We start from the raw sequence: 22,673 nt of genomic DNA on the forward strand, positions 1-22,673 counted from the left end.
GCTCTTGTCTTTTCTTTTTCCTTATCCTCCATTTTTTGAGGCATTATGAGGTAGAATGCATTATCTTTTACCACGTTTGCGTTGCAGTCTTTGGCAAAGTGGTTTTCTTTGTGACACTTATGACAAACAATAACACCGTCTTTGTCTTCGGTAATTGTACCGGAGTCTGATGATTTGTTAGTCTGCGGGGTTTCTTTTGAAGAAGCATTTTGTGGCTGAGATTGGCGATGAGCATTTCTGGGATATCTTGATTGGTTGTTCTATGGGTTGAAGTTGTGATTGAAAGGTGGTTTGGTGAACTGTTGTTTTTTCGAAAGGAGGGTGGTGGGAGTCTATTGAAAAGTTGGCTGACCAGGGCAATGGCATTCTGAAACTCTTCTTCTTCATCAAGTTCTGCATCAGCTTCATACGACTGTAGTGAGCTGTCATATAAGTGTTGGTATGATGACTTTGTGGGATGTGGGTACTGAGGAGTTTTAAACTGTGGAGTTTGAGCCATCATGGCGAGTGGTCCACCTAGGTCTGCACATTCCTTTAACACCTTCGATTATTGGGCTTGAAGTTCACCGTATAGCTTGAACAGTGAGAGAGTTTGGATCTATCTGTCTCCCTGGACTATCATTTTATCTGTAGTCCAATGTCTACCCAGACCATTCAGAAACTGCAGTTTTGTTTCGTGATTGCTTCTTACAGTGCCAACGTTTGAAAGTTTGGTGATGATGAGGTTAAATCTCTTGAAGGAGTCATTAAGGCTTTCACCGGGTAAAGCTTTAAACTTAGTGAATTCATTGAGAGCTGTAGTAAGCTTCTTGTGTTGAGCCTGTTCAGACCCTTGATAGAGATTTTTTACAACATCCCAAATCTCTTTAGCAGATTCACAATTGATAACAATGTCGAAGTTTTCAGGAGCAACACCACACAGGATTTTGTAGAAAGCGACTGCATCTTTCTCCATCTTCTCTAGGTCATCGTTGGTAGGTCTGTTAATGGCTGCTTAACCTCCACCAAGTCTTGCTTGAGCACCGTCTGCTGCAATGGGAGGGAGAATAGGGACATGAGGTCCTTCTTCTACAGATCTCCACACATCTCTATTGAACCTCTTTAGATATTTTTCCATTCTTTAAGACCAATGATGATATTCACTTGGAACGAGTATTGGGGCTCTATTAGAACCACCAACACTGTTTGAAACGTTTAGAGAATAAACTTGTGCCATTTTCCTTGTTTTATTTGAAAATTTTCTCATGAGCTTCAGTGGTATAGAAGGCCTTTTAAATCAGAGTTTTTAGAACAAAAGCTTCAATTTTGAAAGGAATTAAAAGGCAACCACTTTGGCTCTAATACCAATTGTTGAGAGACAAACTTGAACAAACGTTAGAAACGGGATAATAAGTTGCAGAATTAAAGTTAATCTCAGTGGATCTTGTTAGGTCAACAATAATAATAATTAGGTTGCGGAAATGTAAGGAAAATAAATAACAGCAAGTTTATATCAATAAGAAGTAAACAAGTAGACACAAGGTTGAATCGTAACAAGGTTTGCATGTAAACACAAGTTAGTATAAGATGAGCAACACAAGTGAAGAGGGACTCAGTTTAAGTATCAGTTAAGAAAACTTAAGATATAGAGATGAACAATCTGATATTGATAAACATTCAGTGATCAATTGATAGTTGGTAAATGTCACACCCCCAAACCAGACGACGGAGACGTCCGGGGGTGGAGGACTTCATTTGTAGTATCACAACACATGCATTATAGTAATCAGAGTACAAACAACCACTATATTTAAAAAGTATAAGTATATACATGTGTTTCACCATTGTATACTGAAACCAAATAGTTATACAAAAGAAGAAGATAAGACACAAATAGCTCCATCTTCTCAAAAGCTCGGGGAGTACCTGTCTACTGGTTCCCTGAGAATACAAGTAATTTGAAAAGAGAGTATCAACATAAAGTTGAGTGAATGCATAAGTATTTATGTTTGAAAGAATGTTTTATGTTTTCTTGAATATGTAAACTGTTCCAGAAAATCCTATATTTTCTTTTGTATATGAAAAGTAGTTTTAATTACATAAAACTGTTCTATTAGTAAACCAATGTTCTGTATTTGTATTCCTTTTGTAATCTTGTATCTGAGAGTGTGTCTGGTTTCATCAACTGTTATTGTAAACTGTAATGGAATACTGTGAATTGTATCTTGTAAACTAGTACTTTGAAAATGTACTTATGTTTAGTTAATTATACACTAACGTATTGTTAATATCTTTTATATGAGTTATTATAACCATACTGACTAGATGGCCTGACCCAACGCTATGAATGCGTTGAAAGCTGTTGATAACAACTATCACTCATAGGAGTGCATGCCTGACTGTAGCTAGCAGTCTGAGTGCGGGGTTGTCAATCCCAATATAGATCTATACACACATTGTTTCGATCCCCGGCTGGAGATTCTGGTTTTAATGTCAGGACTTTAAACTATATTCTTTAAAAGAATTAAACAACCTATATCAATTGACTCATAAAAAGCATATAAATGTTACATGTATAATAGTTATGAAAACCCAATCATTCTGAAATAAATGATTGACAATATGTTCTTGAATTAGTATACTTAACATGTATGTGAAAGATTTATATCCTTGATTAGTTTTGAATCAAACCTTTGTTCTTCTAAAACAATGTACTTTAGTAAACTTGAATCGTGAATTAATGTTCTGTGAATTATAAATTATACCTATTAAAATTTATATGTACTTTGTGAATTGATATAGAGTATTCATGAATGCAACCTCTTGCTTAACATGTTACAAAGGGTAATTGAACTTAATGAACTAACTTTTATACTTGTATACATATACATATATATAAGTAAAATTTAAATACACTCAGACAAATAACTGATACTTATAATCCCACATCCAAACAAGGAAAATGAACCAAAGTGGGTTATCAGTCCTAAGCCTTTTAAATCTTATTTATATATATATATATATATATATATATATATATATATATATATATATATATCTATAAATAGATATATATATATATATATATATATATATATATATATATATATATATATATATATATATATATATATATATATGCAAGTATGATTTCTGGGAGAAATATAAGTTTATAAAAACATTTAAAAGAAGTTAATATTTTGAAATACATTTTGCTGACTTGATGACATTTTGAAACAATCATTGAAAACAATTTGATTTGGTGATAGCTAAAATCCATTTTGAAAAGATATTTGAAACCATTTGTTTATAACACAAAATCCTTGTCTTTGACTTGTATCCCCCCCCCCTTAAAACAGTAAAAACTATGAAAATACGGGGGTATGAGCTCACCTGTAGTGAGTGATTCGAGTGAAAGGTCGATGTAGGATGCTAAGTGTCAAGTGAAGTGTTGAGCACAAACGAATCCTATTAAGCATATAATGACACATATATGGATACAATTAGTGTATATAACAACTAATTATGATATGAAACCACTTTAGGGACTAGGAAACACTTGAATTGAAGTGTTACAATCACATGTGATTGTACTAAAGGGGTTTGCGGCCACATAAGGGAGTGTACGACCAAGATGTGTACGACCAATGTGGTGTACAGCCATTGAGTGTACAGTCATGGAGTGTACGGTCGTACACTCATGGAAGAAACATGCAAAAGTTGTGTTTTACGGCCGTATCTAGCATCCATTAAGTGTTCAACATCCTAGGTTGGGACATAATATGAGTTTGAGGCCAAAACATGCACCAAACAAGGGTTTACGACCATAAGACGGGTGTACGGACGTACACCCTTGCTGTTCTTGCATTATATGAAGATTCAAGGCTAGGAATGAAGTGTTTCTCAAGCTTAACTAGAAGATAGAAGAGATACTCACACTTTTGAGGGTTCCTAAGGAGTTCACGACCCAAGAAGTTTGATGATAGTTGAGAGAGAATCGGATTTCTTGACTTGGAAGTGTGAAAAGTGAGAGAAAAGAAGGAAGGACTTATATATGGGCATGGGTTAACGGCCATATTGAATGTACGGCCGTACACTCATGTGTGCGGCCGTACACTCCTATTGAAGGAGTGTTTGGCTTGAATGCAATACGAAGAACTTAAGTTAACTCATCCCTAAACCCAAACCTTGAATGTACTAGGCTTAGAACACTGAAACATACCCTAAACAATGTTAAAAGATAGCAGAAACGAGTCTCACTGTGATTGAATTGAATGACTGTACAAGATAGAAATTTCGGGTTGTCACATCATCCCCCCGTTAGAGAGAATTTCGTCCCCAAATTAGAGTTTAAGCAATTAAACGATTAAAAATAATTAAGTAAAAAGATGAGGATATTTCAGTTTTATTTGATCCTCGCGCTCCCAAGTGAATTCAGGTCCCCGCTTGGGATTCCAGCGAACCTTCACTATAGGAATATGGCTTTCCTTCGTTTGCTTGACCTCTCGGTCCATGATCTCTACTGGCTCCTCCACGAAATTAAGGCTCTCGTCGATCTTGATTTCGTCGAGTGGTATTACAAGAGTCTCGTCGGACAGACACTTTTTCAAGTTCGAGACGTGGAAAAAAGGATGTATGTTACTTAGTACTTGAGGTAGTCGGAGTTTGTAAGCTACTGGACCAATTCTAGCAAGAATCTCTAATGGTCCTATGTATCTTGGATTTAGCTTTCCACGCTTTCCGAAGCGTATCAAGCCCTTCCAGGGTGAAACCTTCAACATGACGTGGTCACCAACCTGGAATTCCAAAGGTTTTCTTCTTTTGTCAGCGTAGCTTTTCTGTCTATCTCTGGAAGCTTTAAGTCGCTCCCGGATTTGTACGATTTTTTCCATAGTTTCGCGAATGATTTCCGGACCAGTGAGAGCACCGTCAGGAACTTGACTTCTAGCTAGCTGCGTGTCACCCACTTCAGCCCAACACAAAGGTGATCTGCACTTGCGGCCATTGAGAGCTTCGAAAGGAGCAACCTTTATGCTAGTGTGATAACTGTTGTTGTAAGAGAATTCAACAAGGGGTATATGAGTATCCCATGCCTTTCCAAAGTGTATCACGTAAGCTCACAACATATCTTCTAGAGTTTGAATCGTTCTATCACTTTGTCCGTCAGTTTGTGGATGGTAGGCTGTACTCATGTCCAACCTAGTTCCCAAAGATTTTTGTAAAGACTGCCAGAAACGAGAAGTGAATCTACTATCTCGGTCAAAAATAATAGATATTGGCACACCATGCAGTCTAATGATTTCCTTGAGGTAATTTCTTATTAGTTTCTCCATCTTGTCGGTCTCTTTGATTGGTACGAAGTGTGCGGATTTGGTTAATCTATCGACAATTACCCAAATAGTATCATAACCAGTCGATGTCTTGGGTAACTTGGTTATGAAATCCATTGTAATTCGTTCCCACTTCCATTCAGGGATTTCAGGTTGTTGCAATAAACCTGAAGGTTTCTGGTATTCAGCCTTGACCTTGGCACAAGTAAGGCACTTGCCCACAAAGGTAGAAATTTCGGCCTTCATGTTTGGCCACAAGTATAGTTTCTTGAGGTCCAGATAGATCTTGTCTGAACCTGGATGAATGGAGTATCGAGTTTTATGTGCTTCATTCATAACCACGTCTATGCAACCACCGAACTTTGGTGTCCAGATCCGGTTCATGAAACAATAGACTCTATCATCCCTGACTTTGAAGTTTTTATCCATTCCTCTCAGCGTTTCACCTGCCACATTTTCAGGTTTTAAGGCCTCGAGTTGAGCCTCTGTGATCTGTGTGGACATATGTAATTGGATTGTCATGGTCAACGACTTTACTCGGCGTCCCGAGTATTCTTTTCTACTAAGGGCATCAGCTACTACGTTAGCTTTACCAGGGTGATAAAAAATCTCACAATCGTAGTCGTTCAGTAGCTCCACCCATCATCGTTTTCTCATGTTCAACTCTTTCTGATTGAAGATATGATGGAGACTTTTATGGTCTGTGAATACTGTGTATTTGGTGCCATATACATAATGTCTCCAGATCTTCAGAGCAAATACCACTGCTCCTAGTTCAAGGTCATGTGTTGTGTAGTAGACCTCATGCGTCTTTAGCTGTGTTGAGGCATAGGATATAACCTTTCCTCTTTGCATAAGAATGCATCCAAGCCCTTGATTAGAAGCATCACAGTACACTATGAAATCCTCTGTCCCTTCAGGAAGAGATATGTTCGGTGCACTACACAGAGCTCGCTTCAGCGTTTGGAACGTTGTTTCTTGCTTTTCTCCCCAGCTAAAAGTTACACTTTTTTGCGTCAGGGTGGTAAGAGGCTTAGCTATTTAAGAGAAATTCTGGATGAATCGGTGATAGTAGCCAGCAAGACCTAAGAATTGACGGATTTCTGTAGGTGTTTTGGGTGCTGACCAGTTTTCAATTGCCTTTATTTTGGAAGGGTCAATGTGTATTCCTTCTGAACTGACCACGTGACCTAGGAATTCAACCTTCCTGATCTAAAATTCCCACTTTGAAAACTTCGCATAGAGTTTCTCTGTTCTAAGAGTTTGCAATATTTGACAAAGATGTTGGCCATGTTCCTCTTCACTTCTTCAGTAGATGAGGATGTCGTCAATGAAGACTATGACGAATTTTTCCAGGAATGGACGACACACTCTGTTCATTAGATCCACGAACACAGCAGGTGCATTCGTCAATTCGAATGGCATCACTACAAACTCGTAATGACCATAACGAGTTCTGAACGCGGTTTTGGGAATGTCATCCTCCAAAATCCGTAACTGATGATACCCGGATGTTAAGTCTATTTTTGAGAAATAGCTCGCACCTTGAAGTTGGTCGAACAGATCGTCAATGCGAGGCAGAGGATATCGATTCTTGATGGTAAGTTTATTCAGCTCGCGGTAGTTTATGCACATATGGAATGATCCATCCTTCTTCTTTACGAACAAAACCGATGCCCCCCAGGGTGAGAAGCTTGGTCTTATGAAACCTTTGCTAGCGAGTTCGTTAAGCTGGCTGGATAATTCCTGCATCTCAGAAGGTGCAAGACGATAGGGGGATTTGGCTATAGGGGTAGCCCCAGAGATTAAGTCGATTCTGAATTCGACTTGTCGTTCAGCAGGCACTCCAGGAAGATCACCGGGAAAAATATCGGGAAAGTTGCAGACCTCAGGAATGCTCGCGATATCTTTCACTTCTTTCTTTTTTTCTACCACGTGAGCTAAGAAAGCACAATACTATTTGCGAAGGTACTTCTGTGCCTTGATGCAAGAAATGATCTGGAGGTTCGTTCCGGGTTTGTCGCCGTAAATAACAAGAGTTTCGTTAGTTGTAAAGTTCAGATGAATGGCTCTTTCATAGCATAGGATGTCAACATGGTTAGGACACAGCCAATCCATACCTATTATGACGTCCAAACTTTTGATAGAGACCGACATAAGGTGTATTGGGAAAGAAAAGTTATTCAAGGTAAGAGTACATCCTATGTATATATCGTTGGTGGATTCGGATTTCCTGTTAGCCATTTCGACTGTGAAAGTTTCTTTTAGTGGTTGGGAGTTTTGATTTTGCAAGTGCTTGAAATTATGGCTCACAAAGCTCTTCTCAGCACCACAATCAAATAGAATGCATGCATAAGTGTTGTTGGGAAGAAACGTACCCGTGACCACCACAGGGTCTACTATTGCTTCTTCGTGACCCAAAGCCAAAATTCTCCCAACTCCACCGGCATTTCCAGCTTTTGGACTATCTTTCTTGAAATGCCCCACATCACCACATTGGTAGCATGCTTGACCTACTCCAACGGCAGGTACTTGGTTAAGCGGTTGAGGTGGTGATCTACAGAATCGGGCAGTATGCCCTTTTCTGTTGCAGTTACGACACTGCATTTCTCGGAAATTTCCATTATGGTGAAAATTACACTTGTTGCACTTGGGGAGGTTACCAGCATAAGGCTTAGCTGGTGCAGGGTTAGCAGGAACAATAGCAGGTACAGTAGCAACATTGACTGCCACTAGTTGTTTCTTCTTCGAGGATTCTTGAGAGGATTTGCCCTTCCTCTTGTTCCAGCCTTTCTTCTTGCTGTTGTTGTTGTTTCCCTTCGGTTGTTCTGGTGCAGCAACCACTGAGTTTTGACGGGCTCCGCGGTCAATTAGAGATTGTGCCAGCTCTTTGGCACTGTTAAAAGTAACAGGCCTCGAAGCTAAGACACTTGACTGAATTTGGGGCGACGGAACCCAAATATATCTCTCAATATTTTTGCTCTCCAGAGCAACCATATCCGGACAAAGAATTGCCAAATCGCAGAATCTACTGGTATATAGGTTGATATGTCAGAACCAACCATTGTAAGACCCCAGAGCTCTTGCTCGAGTTTCTGAATTTCACCTTGCAGACAGTATTCCCACATTAGCATGGCTTTTTAGTTCTCCCAGCTTATCGAGTTAGCAACTACCAGATTTAGTGACTTAACATGGCCATTCCACCATGTTAAAGTTCTATCCAAAAAGGTACAAGCAGCGAATTTGACCTTGCTGCCCTCTGGACAGGAGCAGATTTCGAAAATTGCTTCTGTCTTCTCAATCCACTGTCTTAATGCCATAACTCCGCTAGTCTTGTTAAGGGTCCTGGGTTTGGAATTCGAAAAATCTTTATAAGTGCACTCTCACGAGTGCCCATGACTCTCACCATGGTTATAAGGATGTGTACCAGCTCCCGACCCACTAGCACCAGGAGTATTGATATGAGACATGGCAGCCGCTACAGCCGCCGTGACCGCCGCTTGAAACATAGCAGCGTCAAACTGAGGAGGTGGTGGCGGAGGTGGCGTCGGTGCTTCATTAACAATGTTACGTCTTGGATTTCTACGAGGAGGCATCTTTTTCTATAATAGTTAAAAGATACAAAGATGGTAAGATATCAAGAGTGAATATGAATTTTGATATCTCTGAACTAAAACATTTATTTCAACATGAATCTTGTAATGAATTGGAAATACAATTCTACGATAAATACAACTCGTAACAGGATGATATGAAATTGAGTGGTTATTTTTCAAAGAGTATGAAAATGCATGTCGATAATATTGGCATATTGAATACATAAAGTTTGGAAAACTTAACCCTAAACAGGTCTATAATATACCAAATTCTGGGAAAAACATTGTGTCACACCCCAAAACCAAGAACGGTGGAAACGTTCTGGGGCGGAGGACGTCATGTATAGTATCACAACAATGAATAGTAGTAATCAAGCAACAACATCATCCATTGCATTAATAATATAATTTTAATACAAGTATGTCTTGCCAAATTTAATAGACACCAAAATATAATTCAAAATGAAAGATGTGTCTTGAACGAGCTTCATCTTCTCAAAACTTGGCTCCGGTACCTGTCTACTAGTGACCTGAGAATACACGTTATTTTGAAAGCGAGTATCAGCTTTAAAGCTGGTGAGATCATAAGTATATTAGTGTCTGTATTTGTACGAAAGTATTTGTAAGATGTTTTGTAAGATGTTTTGTAAGACGTTTTGAACTCTCCTAGAAAACCCTATGTTTCCTAATAAAAGTAGCCTTCTACCAAGGCATCTGGTGTCTGTGTGTGTGTCTCTTGTAAGAGTATGTATTTTCCCAAATCTGACTATCATTAACCAACAATACAGTTTTTACATTACAGTGCATAATGTGAATGTTCACAAAGTGAATGTAATGGGAAAATGAAATAGTACTGTAGTGTTGTATTAAGTAACTACTGCTGTACTAACTACCATAAACCAATTATTATTTAAAGTACCATGTGATCGGCCTGTACCCTGCTCCCGACTCATAGAAAAACGACGATGTAAGACGTCGTAAGAAATGACGTTTGGCACCCGTAGACTTGCATGTCCCACTGTAGCGAGCAGCAAGGTGTAGGATAGTCAATCGAGTATAGATCTACACACAAACTCATACACTCCCCACTTAAGGAGATTCTGGATACAAAACGGTCATGGCAGGTAGTGCCATGCCCCGTTACGTGGCTCACATAACTGTATTAATGTATATGTAATGTATGTGCTAGCTATATTGTGTGTTCTTTCTCTGTGTAGCATGTATGTATGTTCTCTCGGTAATGTATTGTTTGTTTCTCATCACTATGTATTATGTTTGTTTCTCATCACTTATGTATTATGTTTGTTTCTCATCACTATGTATTATGTTTGTTTCTCATCACTATGTATTATGTTTGTTTCTCATCACTATGTATTATGTTTGTTTCTCATCACTATAAGTTATGACTCATGTATGAACTGACTCATTGTATGTTTCATTGTTCTAGTAATGGTATTAGTATCTCCCTAAACTACACCTATAGTAGCTTACTAGTAATATGATGTGAATGTATTAACATGTATGTATACCTTTGCTACCCAAAGGTATTGAACTGAAAGAAAGAAAGAACCTTTATATCTATATACATATACATAATATATAACTAGGATTCAAACGACCTTCGGACAAATAACCGATATCCTAAGTCCACAACCAAACGAGGAACAGGAAGTAAGGTGAGTTATCAGTCCTAAGTCCTTTCAATCCTACTTATATAACTATATCTATAAAGATATACATTTAACAGAATATAAGTGTAAAAGAGTTTAAGTAAAAGTAATTGACATGAAAAGGATTTACTAAAAGGAATTGACATGTAAAAGAGTTTGATAAAAGTATTTGATATGTAAAAGGGTTTGTAAAACAGTTTGAAAAGTAAGAAATCCACTTGTTTAGTAATCATTAATCACATGTGATTGATATAATGACTATAAGAATTTAACTTGTATCCCCCCCCCCATAAAAGCATTTAAAAGGTTAATTAAGGGGTATGAACTCACCTGTAGTGAATGGTTTGGATGAACGGATCGATATAGGATGCTAAGTGTCAAGTGAAGACTTGAGCACACACAAGGATCCTAGTTAACATATAAAGACACATATATGTATCCAATTAGTTATAAAACAACTAATTAACCAAGTTAAGACATCCTAAGACGTGTAAAACACTTGCTTTAAGTGCTATAAGTCCTAAGGATTGCATCTAAGGGTTGTAGGACTTGGCTATTGAGTTTAGGGTTCAAGGGGACCCTATATTGGAGTTTACGGTTTTGTGACCAACTCCTTTGGAGTTTGCGGTCGTAAACCCATGAGTTTACAGCCGTAAAATCATGGCACTTCTACCATTTTGTGTTTTGAAGCTTTTCAAGGCATAAGGAAGCATCCTACATCAAGTATAAGCCTTAGGAAGTGTTTGTGGCATCATTTCACTCCTAAATGGAGTTTACGGCCCATGGACCACTTCTCCATGTGTTTACGGCCGTAAACCCATATGGTTTATGGTCTTTTTGATGTTATAAGTCCTAAGCACATCAAGGATGGGATCTAGACTAGTTTCCAAGGCTTGGTAAGGGACCAGGGCACACTTTGGCCCCTTTGTTAGGGTTTACGGTCCAAGAACATCTTGGACCGTAAACACCTTTGATCTAGTGTTTCATTGTGATTTCTAGATGTTTTAGAAGTGTAACAAGTCTTATAACAAGCCAAGGTAAGAGTACTTACTATGTAGAAGCTTGAAAAGGTGCTAGAAGTCCAAGAACACTAGTGTGTGTTCTTGGTGAAACTAAGAACACTTGAAGATCTACATAAATGGAGTGATTTCATGGATGAAATCATGTAAGATCACTAGATTAGGGTAGATATCAACTAAACAAGGAAGAAAACACTTACTTTCTTGAAGATTTTTGAAGAACTTTGGATGATACTTGAGAGAGAATTGGTTCTAGACTTGGGAGTGTGAAAAAAAGTTAAAAATAAACTAAGTGTCACTTATATAGTCATTAGGGTTTACGGCCCTAATACCATTTGGGCCGTAAACTCCAAACTCTTGGAGTTTTTGGAACTTTAATGATGCACAATAAACCCTAAGGCATCCTCTCTCCTGTTATCTCCTGAAGCACTAACTTTAAAACACTCAAACTTATTCCAAAAAGCTTGAAAGTTAGCAGAAACTGTTCTGACTTCTATTGAATTGAATGGTTGTACAGAATAGAAATTTTGGGTTGTCACATCATCCCCCCGTTAGAAGGAATTTCGTCCCGAAATTAGAATTTAAGCAAATTAGTAGTTACAAATAACTAAGTAAGAAGACGAGGATATTTCAGTTTCATCTGATCCTCTCACTCCCAAGTGAATTTTGGTCCTCGCTTGGCGTTCCAGAGAACCTTCACTATCGGGATACGGCTTTGTTTCGTTTGCTTGACCTCCCGGTCCATGATCTCTACAGGTTCTTCCACGGAGTTGAGGCTCTCGTTGATCTCGATCTCGTCGAGTGGGATTACAAGAGTCTCATCGGACAGACACTTTTTCAAGTTCGAGACGTGGAAAGTAGAATGTACGTTACTGAGCTCACGCGGTAAGTTAAGTTCTTGTAAGCTTCTCCATCTTGTCTATTTCTTTGGTAGGCAGGAAGTGTGTGGACTTGGTCAATCTATCGACGATGACCCATATGGTATCAAGTCCACTCGTTGTCTTGGGCAACTTGGTTATGAAATCCATAGTGATCCGCTCTCACTTCCATTCCGGTATCTCCGTCTGTTGTAGTAGTCATGAGGGTTTCTGGTATTCGACCTCGACCTTGATGCAAGTAAGACATTTACTCACGAAGGTAGTATCTCTGCTTTTATGATAGGCCACCAGTATAGCTTTTTAAGACCTATATATATCTTATCTGATCCTGACGTAGATGCTTACTATGCTCTTCCTTACTACGAGAGTAGATAAGTGTGTCATCTAAGAAGACGATGACTACCGATCCAAGTAAGGATGGCATACCCTATTCATTAACTTCATGAATACTTCGGGCGCATTAGTCAATCTGAATGGTACTACTACAAACCCGTTGCGTCCATAACGAGTTCGGAAGGCTGTCCTCTTGACGAATAAGACTGGAGCTCCCCAGGGTGAGAAGCTTGGTCTTATAAAGCTCTTGCTGAGCAGTTCGTTAAGTTTACAGGATAGTCCTTGCATCTCTGCAGGTTTTAGGCGATAGGGCGATTTGGGTACTAGGGTAGCCCCTGGAACTAAGTCGATTCTGAACTCGACTTGACGTTGCGGAGGTAATCCTGGGAGTTTTCTGTTCTATCTGGATCTATTAACTCGATCGGTGAGAAGGGCATTTGATTGGATTCTAAGTTTATCCACATGGCAGTACCATCACTCGTAGTCTTGGGCAGTCTCCGTCCTAAAGTTCATATCAAAAGTCATATTTGGTTCATCAATCACAGTTTCGTGTATACGAGTCGTATATAATTAAGACTGAAAAGGAAGTCGAATAAATAATTCTTCTTCAAGCCCACATCCAAACAAGGAAAAGAATTTGAAGCGGAATTACCAATTCTAAGCCTGTAGAACCTTGATTATATACCACCCTTGCGTATACCTTCTTCAGCGATAGATCAACCGTATGGGTCTTCGGGTTGAACTTGACGTACTGTACGAGTGGTACTTCGGGGAGTTTTGCTGAAGTGTCTTCGGGAAGGATATGAGACATAAGGTACTCTCTGCATGAGTACCTCGGAGTTCTGGAATGATGGCTTCGCTAGAAAGGCGATTTCGGAGAAAAGAATCTATGCATGAAACTGGCATTGCGAGGATCGAATTTACTCAAGTTAAACGTTAATGTCGGACTACTCGGAATAAAAGGCGTTAGACTGGATAGTAAAAGTGTTTCAAAACATCACAATGCAACTTCTACAGAGTTTGAGTATTTTAGATTTATCTATAAGACTACTGCTACGAACAGGGTATACTACAAAAGCAAGTATACGCAGCACGAGAGTCCCTTGACTGACAGGGTCTCGCTAAAAAGATAAGACTCGAGTTGCACTAGTTTTTAACAGTTTATAAGTCTACTATTACGAAACGCCCTAGTATTTCAACGTGGGTCCGGAGTAGTCTCTCATGCGGCTGTGATCCTTAGTATCTTCCCGTCTGCATTAGAGTTCTTTGTTATTGGACAATCCTCCTCGAGGTGTCCTATCTCACCACATAGGTGACATATCTGGCTTGCACCTGCATTGGTGGTGGGAGTGATGTGTCGGGTCAGAGTTATGTGGACGCGGTTGCTTTCGCTTCTCCTCCTTTTCGAACAATTCCATCTTAAGGTGTCCGATTTTACCGCCACTATAACAAGCCTGGCTGACTCCGATGTCAGGGACTGGAGTGATGGGTCGTGCCGGTGCTCCATATTTACGAGCATGGTGCCCTATTTTGTGGCAATTGCAGCATTGCATTTCATGGCAACCCCCATTATGATGAAAGCTACACTTGTCACACTTTGGAAGCTTTCCCTCGTATGGTCTGATCGGTAATGGGATGGCAGGGGTCGCCACTTGTTGCTGTTGCATGGCAAGTCTTTGGGATCGCTTGCGCTCCTTTTAGGCTTGGCGCTTTTGTTTTCTTTTCTCGGTTTTACTGCTTTGCAAGACTGTGACTGTTATCATTCGTTGGTTTCCCGGATTGATACAACGATTGGATTCGTCCACCCCTTTGTCAGCCTCTCTTGCGTTGTTAGCGCTGAGGTTTGCAAGGACAGCTGCCACGGCAGCTGATACCGCAGCTTGGAAAGTAGCGGCGTCGATGTCAAGGATAGGGGTTTCGTTGCTCGGCTTGTTATTTTTGGGTGACGACATGATTCTGTTATGGAAAGGAAAATGAGTTCGTGAGTGATTATGGTTGAACCTAGATGCATTTCGACTATTCATATAAAGAGTAGGAGTAAGTTCTCAGAGGTTTTGACCTACATCCCTATGATGCAGTCCTAGTAACGAGTAGAAGTAAGTTCATAGAATGGTTATAAGACGATTGCTATCCAGCCTTTGACAAGGATTAGAAGTGATCTCTGAGCTAAATTACCATAGCTCAATAATTTGACTAGAGTACGTTTCGGATAGAATACAAATGACAGCAAAACGGAAGTATTTGAACAATGATTGGCATAAAAATTTGCTGACTTTCAAAATCATTGATATTTAAGATGTAATATGCTTGGGAAATATGACCTTGGAGTAGGTCTTACATCTTCTACGAAGTAACAAAAGTTTTGACGGCATACTGGCCTAACTAGAAAGCCCTTACAGTACAAAGTTAGTTACATAGAAAAGTGCTACTTGGAGCATAGATAGGAATACTATTCTTTCTACCCGGGAGAGAAAGGTAGAATATCTCCTACTGGGGATGATTATCCGTTGGGTGAACCCTCAGTTCAGCCAGCTGACGCCCCATATCAAGTAAGTATCTTTCGTACACCCTTTGGCGTACTCGGAGCTCTATGACTTCAGCTCGAGTTTCAGCTAGCTCTTGCTGCAGGGTCTCATGGTCTACTCTAGATCTGTCACGAGCATCTTCCAGACGAATGGTGCGGAGGGTATGCATTCTCGCATTGGTGACAACTTCCATGATTTGATGGAGAGCTGTCCTGCCTTGAATCTCATTTCGGGCCACTCTGCGGACCAGGATTGGCAAGACTCTGTCTGCTGAGCCCCCTTCGCTTAGGTCATAAAAGCTTCGGTCTCCATTAAATGGCATGGGCTGATCTTGCCCTTGGCTCCATGTTTCCAAGCTTTCCACCCACGGAGGCGTCGGGCCTTGAAAAGCCGGATGAGGGTTAGGATTTGGGACAAGAGCCATCGGGGGTAGGTTATCAACTTCAGGCTCGGAGTCAGAACCATCTGCAAAGCCTTCAGCCTGGTGACCATCCATAGGGACTGGGTGATCATTTTCTGGCTATGCTTCGAACCCTCCATCATTACCTTGGTTAGGGAAGTACAAGTTTCCGTGGGGATGGAATCCAACCATGTTATCTACGCGAAAAAAGGGATATAAGAATCTAGCACATAAGTAGTTTATAGTAACACACAAAATACTCCTATAGTATTTTAGGTTTATGTTCTATTGTTCTCATTGTGGTAGTGTGGGTAAGTTTTTAGACTTGTTGCAACCTCACAACCACCCTTAGGCACATGCTAGTCAACCCTCAGATAATATAGTTGATCAAGCTATATCTTCCCAGTTTTGACTATATGTCTCTAAGTCTACTTGTGCTGCCCAACAATCGTAATACTTTTGTTCTGTCCTAGTGACACTGATTTTAGTATGAATGCAGGCATGTATACTTAATTAAATATTTTATTATTTAAAAGTATAAACTCTTTATCAGAGTATTTTAATCCCTATTGTATTTATAGTCTGTATATCTTTTATGGGTTGATATACTCAATTCACTATAAACAATGCTCTGATACCAATCTGTCACACCCCAAAACCAAGAACGGCGGAATAATCGTTAACTTTATAGGGTCAGTATCAAGAATTTCAGATTATAAAAAATTTAGAATTTTGGGAGTTTTCAAGGAATTGGGCTATGTTGCTAGACATAGTTAACGATTTCTATGGCATGATACTTTACTATCCCGGTAAAGTAAATGTATTTGTTGATGATCTTAGTTGGAAGTAGGCTAATAAACCACTTCTGGAGTGCTGTATGAGGATGGCAACATTTACTCTTCTGTTGGAGTTATAGGAAAGGTCCACCTAGTGACATTTTGGGGGTGAGAATGCCAAAAGCAAGAGACTTTGAGGCATATTTTTGACTACTGATATGGATAGTTGGGGTTATTTGACATCTTGTGGTTAGTTCAATGATAATACGTTGGAGTTAGATAGCAGATATCTATGCTAGGGAGGTCATAGCCAAGCACGTGGTGTCAGTTTCTATTATCTCTGATAAGGACATATAGTTCACGTCTCGGTTTTGTGGAAAGGTTTTAGAAGGAAATATGTATTCAGTTGCAATTTAGCACAACCTTAATTCTTGTATTGGCATTCCGCCATTCAAACTGTTGTGTGATAATAAGTACAAGATACTTATGTGTTATGCAAGGTTGGTCATCGAGTACAAGGGAGCATGATTATTATGCTTAAGGAAAATGATTTGATGCGGATGGTTTGGGATCAACTGGTAACCATGAAGAGTCGTCAAAAGGACTATGCAACACATGGTGGCAGTTTCTATTATCTCTAACCACCGTGCTGTAGCCAAGGCCGTTGACCGCACCATGGTCCCATCATTAGATCACGATGGATTCCTTAGCACTGCTTCATAGAAAGACCTATGTTCCAACGTGGTCCCGATGATAAACCACTTCATCCTTTAAGTGCTTAATCTGATAATTCCATGTCTCATACTTTCTAGAAGGGCATAATGCACTCCCATGGCTTATAAAAATCATACGTTTATGGACAAGCATGTCTAATGAATGTGTCACACCATTTTAGGTCAAAAATGACCAAAATAATATCCTTACTCCAAGCATGGTACCTAAAGACCATGAAAGACCAGATCCATGGACCAAAATACTTATAGGACAAGGTGGAATGATTAAGTTGCAAACTTTATCACATCCAACAACACAACCTCATCCAATGGACCAAAAACAATATTAGAATCTTGATCTAGCAACTTATAAGCATAAAGATGCAAAGTCGCATCATACTCATGGTCAAGGAGGTAGATGAAAGTTGAGATCTTTTGATTCAAATATCCAAAAATCAATCTTGCAAGAAACTCCCTTTTAAAAGTCACAAAAATCACACAAAATGGATGAGAGAAGATATGGGAGGTTCAAAATGGTGAAAGACAAACTAAGGTTTGCTCCCTAGGAGCTCTTTATGTGCTGGAGGCTGAAAAATGACCTAAAACACGAAACCAATCCTTTAAATATGGGGAAAACCCTTAATTTATGGGTTTGGGCTGAACAACTCACCATGTCGTGGGGAACTTCTCACGATGTCGTGGTTACGAGCTTTACTCATTCCATTCTAATTTTAAATACCGATAACTTCTTCATTCCAAATCCGTTTTTGTTATCTTTATATGCACGAGAAGGTATTAACAACTCCATAATCCTATCCAATTGCCTTTGACTTAAAACATACTGAAGTAAATTCATTAATTCTTGCAAAGAGTCTGAAATAGCGCTTTTTCCCATTTTACCCTTTGGATCCAAATCACACTTTCACGGGATTAAATCACTTAACCAGCATTATTAACATCTAATAAGGTCTATACTTTATCCACTTAAAGGCCCAAACTTTTACTCGATCAAATTACGGTCCGATATCACAAAATTAAACATCCCGAAAAGTGGATGTTACAACTCCCCCCACTTAAACTGGATTTCTTCTCGAAACCCGTCTCGGCTAGAATCTATGAAAACAACACCAAAACAATCCATATACTTCCTCTAGCCACTTCATAAAATCAAAGAATCGATAAATAAAACTTGAGAGAGCACTCAGAACCCAACTAGTGCCAACAAATAATCGAGTCACTTGAAAACACTCAACTACAACAACTACTTCTCTCTCCAAAATAGTAAGATCCAACTCATAGAGAAAACCACTCAAACCGGGAAACTGTCAAAATTGGAACTACAAACGAAATACATCAAAATTCTTCATAAAATCGGAAACCAATTAGTTTAAACCTCATAACCATACGTAAGGATTGATTGTCGTTCATTCGTCGTACCTACCCATAGTTCCCGACTAGGAAAACCACTAAACCATGCTGATTGAACACTAGAAACATCCCGATCATGAATTTGGAAATTATGCCCAAAAAACCTCAAATACACACTTGAGTTCCTAACAAGTCATCACTAACCCACTACTCCCACAAGCGTAACAATGGTCAATCTAAAAGTCTCGTGTGGCATCCAAGCTCCCATAACATCTTAGGTGCACACGTATTGGATAAATCATCCAAGAGACCTACAACGGACTCCACCAGCGGTAACATAACTCGCATGAAACCATTCTCACAAAAACGAACATGGATCTGCTAAGAATATGATCAACAAGGAACTAGCGATAAACAACTGTGACTATGCCAACAAGTCAAAATCCTACAATTACCCGACCCAAACGTGTTGGCCATTGAGCCATCTGTAACAACACCATATTATTCTAGCTCTTACCTATGCCAAAAGACTAACAAACGAAGATCCAAATATCTCATCCACTTGATTCGTAATCACATTGGTTCACGTATGTCATGAAACCATTAAATCATTGGAATGAAAAAATCATGGTTCTACAACGTTCTTTCCATTATCTAACCACATGCATGAAGACTCACGACCAGAAACTTAGTGGGCATATACGCACACGACCATCATCCCACCGACCTGCAGGAACCCATTCAACATCCCCTAACACTTTACAACAACCAAACAAGCTATAGAACTCAATAACACACAAACAACACCTCAGTCTAAGTTGCAACCAATGCAACACTAGATGACACCCTGATTTCACGTGACCAAAAAAAAAGATAGAAAATTAAACACCTGTTCCAATCAAAAGCAATAAAATTGACAACAAGCATGCCAAAGTCGAACAAAGTGTTCTCAGGCTATCTTATTTTGACCACCTGAAATCATCATAACAATATTTGATGAATTACCACATTTAGCACTCTGAAGGAGGACACAGAACCAATCCCATATCTACTGGATTCCTTCTTCATTACAACCTTGCCCAAAGGGTGGAGTACTAGCAGATCCAACAGAATGACGAACCTCAACCGCTAATAGAGACACTCTCCTATACAACCGAATCAAAATCTCACACCTTAAATGAAATTGAAAAAATACCTCCTATGCGCATCTAACCCAATTAAACTTCCAAACTCTGAAGAAAATTCCAAAAATTATGCAGAAAAGTTTTCAAAATCGGATTGGGAAACCCAAATACCAAACATGTATTCGTGCCATGCTTAAACCACACTGTGAGTAGACATATGGTGACGCCTAAAAAAATTGAGCAATGTCGTTGTTGATGGGTTTTGAGCATAACTATAAATCCTATGTGTTCATGCAACCCTAATGCTTTGGATCTAGGTTTTCACTAGTTGAACATGCAAACTTGAATACAAAAGAGAACCCCTAATATGCATCTATAAAATCGAAATTAACCTAATACTAGGGTTTAGATTCATACCTCAATTGTTTTGTAGTAGTAACAATTAATCCTTGTAGATCTTTAACTCTTGAACGCAAGTGCCTCAAATGTGACACCTCTAATGGCTTACAAACACTCTTTGCAAAAGGATGAGAGGAGAGAGGAGGAGATGCACCAGAATTTTGGCTATGCTAGGGTTAGATGCTAGTCTCCAAAAATACAAGGGGTGAGGCCCCTTTTATACCTGAGGTAGCTTAGTCCCAAAGCTAGGGTTAGCAGGTGGAAACCCTAATTTCATGCTTAAGGCCTAAGCAGCCCATGGACTCCTCATCTATAAGCCTTGGAGGAAAACTTATCAGGCCTCCCTATAGTTTTTGTCCAATCCTATCTAAGGAGTCCAAGAGCCCTATTTCACAACTATCAATTAATTGCAAAACAACCCATGTACTTTTAATTAATTCATTTAATCCCAAAATTAATTCCAAATTAATTTATCATTAAATATTAATTAAATAATTATGATTTCTAATTAATATATCATTCTCATAATTTATTAATAAATCATTTATATGAATTTATTATTCCAAATAATAAATTCAACTTCTCTCCAAAAGTCATCTTGTCAAGTTGCAAGAGTGAAGGCGACCCAAAAGGACTGTGCTTCTATCAATTCAAGTATATACCAATTATAGTTATGGGGGCTTAGGCACCTAATCCAACAGTCTCCCACTTAGATAAGTCTAATAACTATAATTGTAAATACAACTTCAAAATTAACCAGCACATTGTAGCTCTTAAAAGCCGTTGTCGAACTCTGATCTAGTCAGTTACGTGTCCTAAGATAAGGGTTCATATAATGCTCCGTTCTGCAAGATATCATGTGGAAAAATGACATGGAACAAAATCATTTTCATTGTCCAACAGTTTGTTTACCGATTTCTGATTTGTAATGACAATGAACTTAATTGAACACATCAATTTAGTCCTGACCGGGCCCGACACATAAGTCAACACCAAATCATCGAGGGGCCCAAGATATCGCTTTTTCCCCTTTAGGGAAAAAGGAACAAATAAAATTTGACTTTTATGCTTGTACTATTTACTCATCAAATTGTACATAGTAATACTTTTATAACATCAAGTTACTGATGTGTTTACACATTATCAATGCACAACCAACTCGTAAACAAAAACTCATATATCTCGATTTAAAGATTATATGATATTATCGTCTCAGAATTACTCGTGATGAATTCCATGAAGTAATTCTCTGAGCGTGGGTTAATCCAATACTCAAATCTCCATTTCAGAAGTACTCATGAATGTTGCAGCAAACCATTGCTATGTCTAAGCATTTAGATAGTCTACAATCCAATTCATAACAGTCTTAATTCACTACTTACTTCCAAAGTATGATCGATTGTGGATAATTTGAATAATCCAATTACTCGGGAAGTAAAACATGCAAAGTTGAAACACAAAGATAAACAATTGAAAAAAGATAGTAAACAATACTCATAAATAAATCTCCATTTACTCAATCATCAAATGTCAATTGCATTTATTTGTTACAAGTTTCTAAATATCTATCTAATCACTAAAACTAATATCATCCTTCAGACCAATGCTCCTCGCATGCTGAACGTGCTTAATCCTACTTAGACGACCCTTTGTGAGGGGATCAGCAGGATTCTCTTCGGATGATACCCTCTTAACGACGAGGGGTCATTCTTCTACTCGATGTCTGATAAAATGATATTTTATGTCGATATGCCGAGATCTTCCATGATCTCTTGGTTCCTTGGTAAAGGAAACCGCTCCTTCATTATTGCAGAAAATTTCCATCGGCTCCTTAATGGCTGGCACAACTCCAAGGTCTCCAATGAAGTTCTTCAACCATATATCCTCATTTGACGCTTCGCTTGCAAATATATATTCTGACCCACATGTTGAATCAGCTACACTCTCTTGCTTGTAACTTTTCCAAGTTACTCCTTCTCCATTGAGGTTAAACACTTAGCCTGACTGAGAACGGAAGTTGTCTCTGTCTGTCTGAAAGCTGGCGTCGCTATGCCCTGCAACTCTTAAGTCATCACTACCACCAAGCACAAGGACCCAGTCCTTCGTCCTTCGAAGATACTTAAGAATGTTCTTAACCGCTATCCAATGAGCTTTACCTGGATTCACCTGATATCGACTAACCATTCTCAAAGCAAAAGCCACGTCAGGGCGAGTGCATGTCATAGCGTACATAATCGAGCCAACGACATAAGCATATGGATCTCGGCTCATCTCTGCTATCTCTGCATCAGTACTCGAACTCTGAGTCTTACTAAGCTTGGTATTACTCTGGATAGGTAACTATCCCTTCTTTGAATTGTCCATGCTAAAATGCTTTAGCACCTTATCCAAATACGTGCTTTGACTAAGTCCAATTAGTCTTCTACTCCTATTCCTCAAAATCTATATTCCTAGAATATAGGCAGCCTCTCCCAGGTCCTTCATAGGGAAACACTTTCCAAACCAAGTCTTAACCTCCTGCAGAGTTGGAACGTCGTTTCCTATAAGTAGTATATCATCAACA

This window comes from Lactuca virosa, chromosome 9, assembly GCF_052849685.1.
Source record: "Lactuca virosa cultivar CGN04683 chromosome 9, Lactuca_virosa_CGN04683_v6, whole genome shotgun sequence".
Classification (NCBI taxonomy): domain Eukaryota; kingdom Viridiplantae; phylum Streptophyta; class Magnoliopsida; order Asterales; family Asteraceae; genus Lactuca; species Lactuca virosa.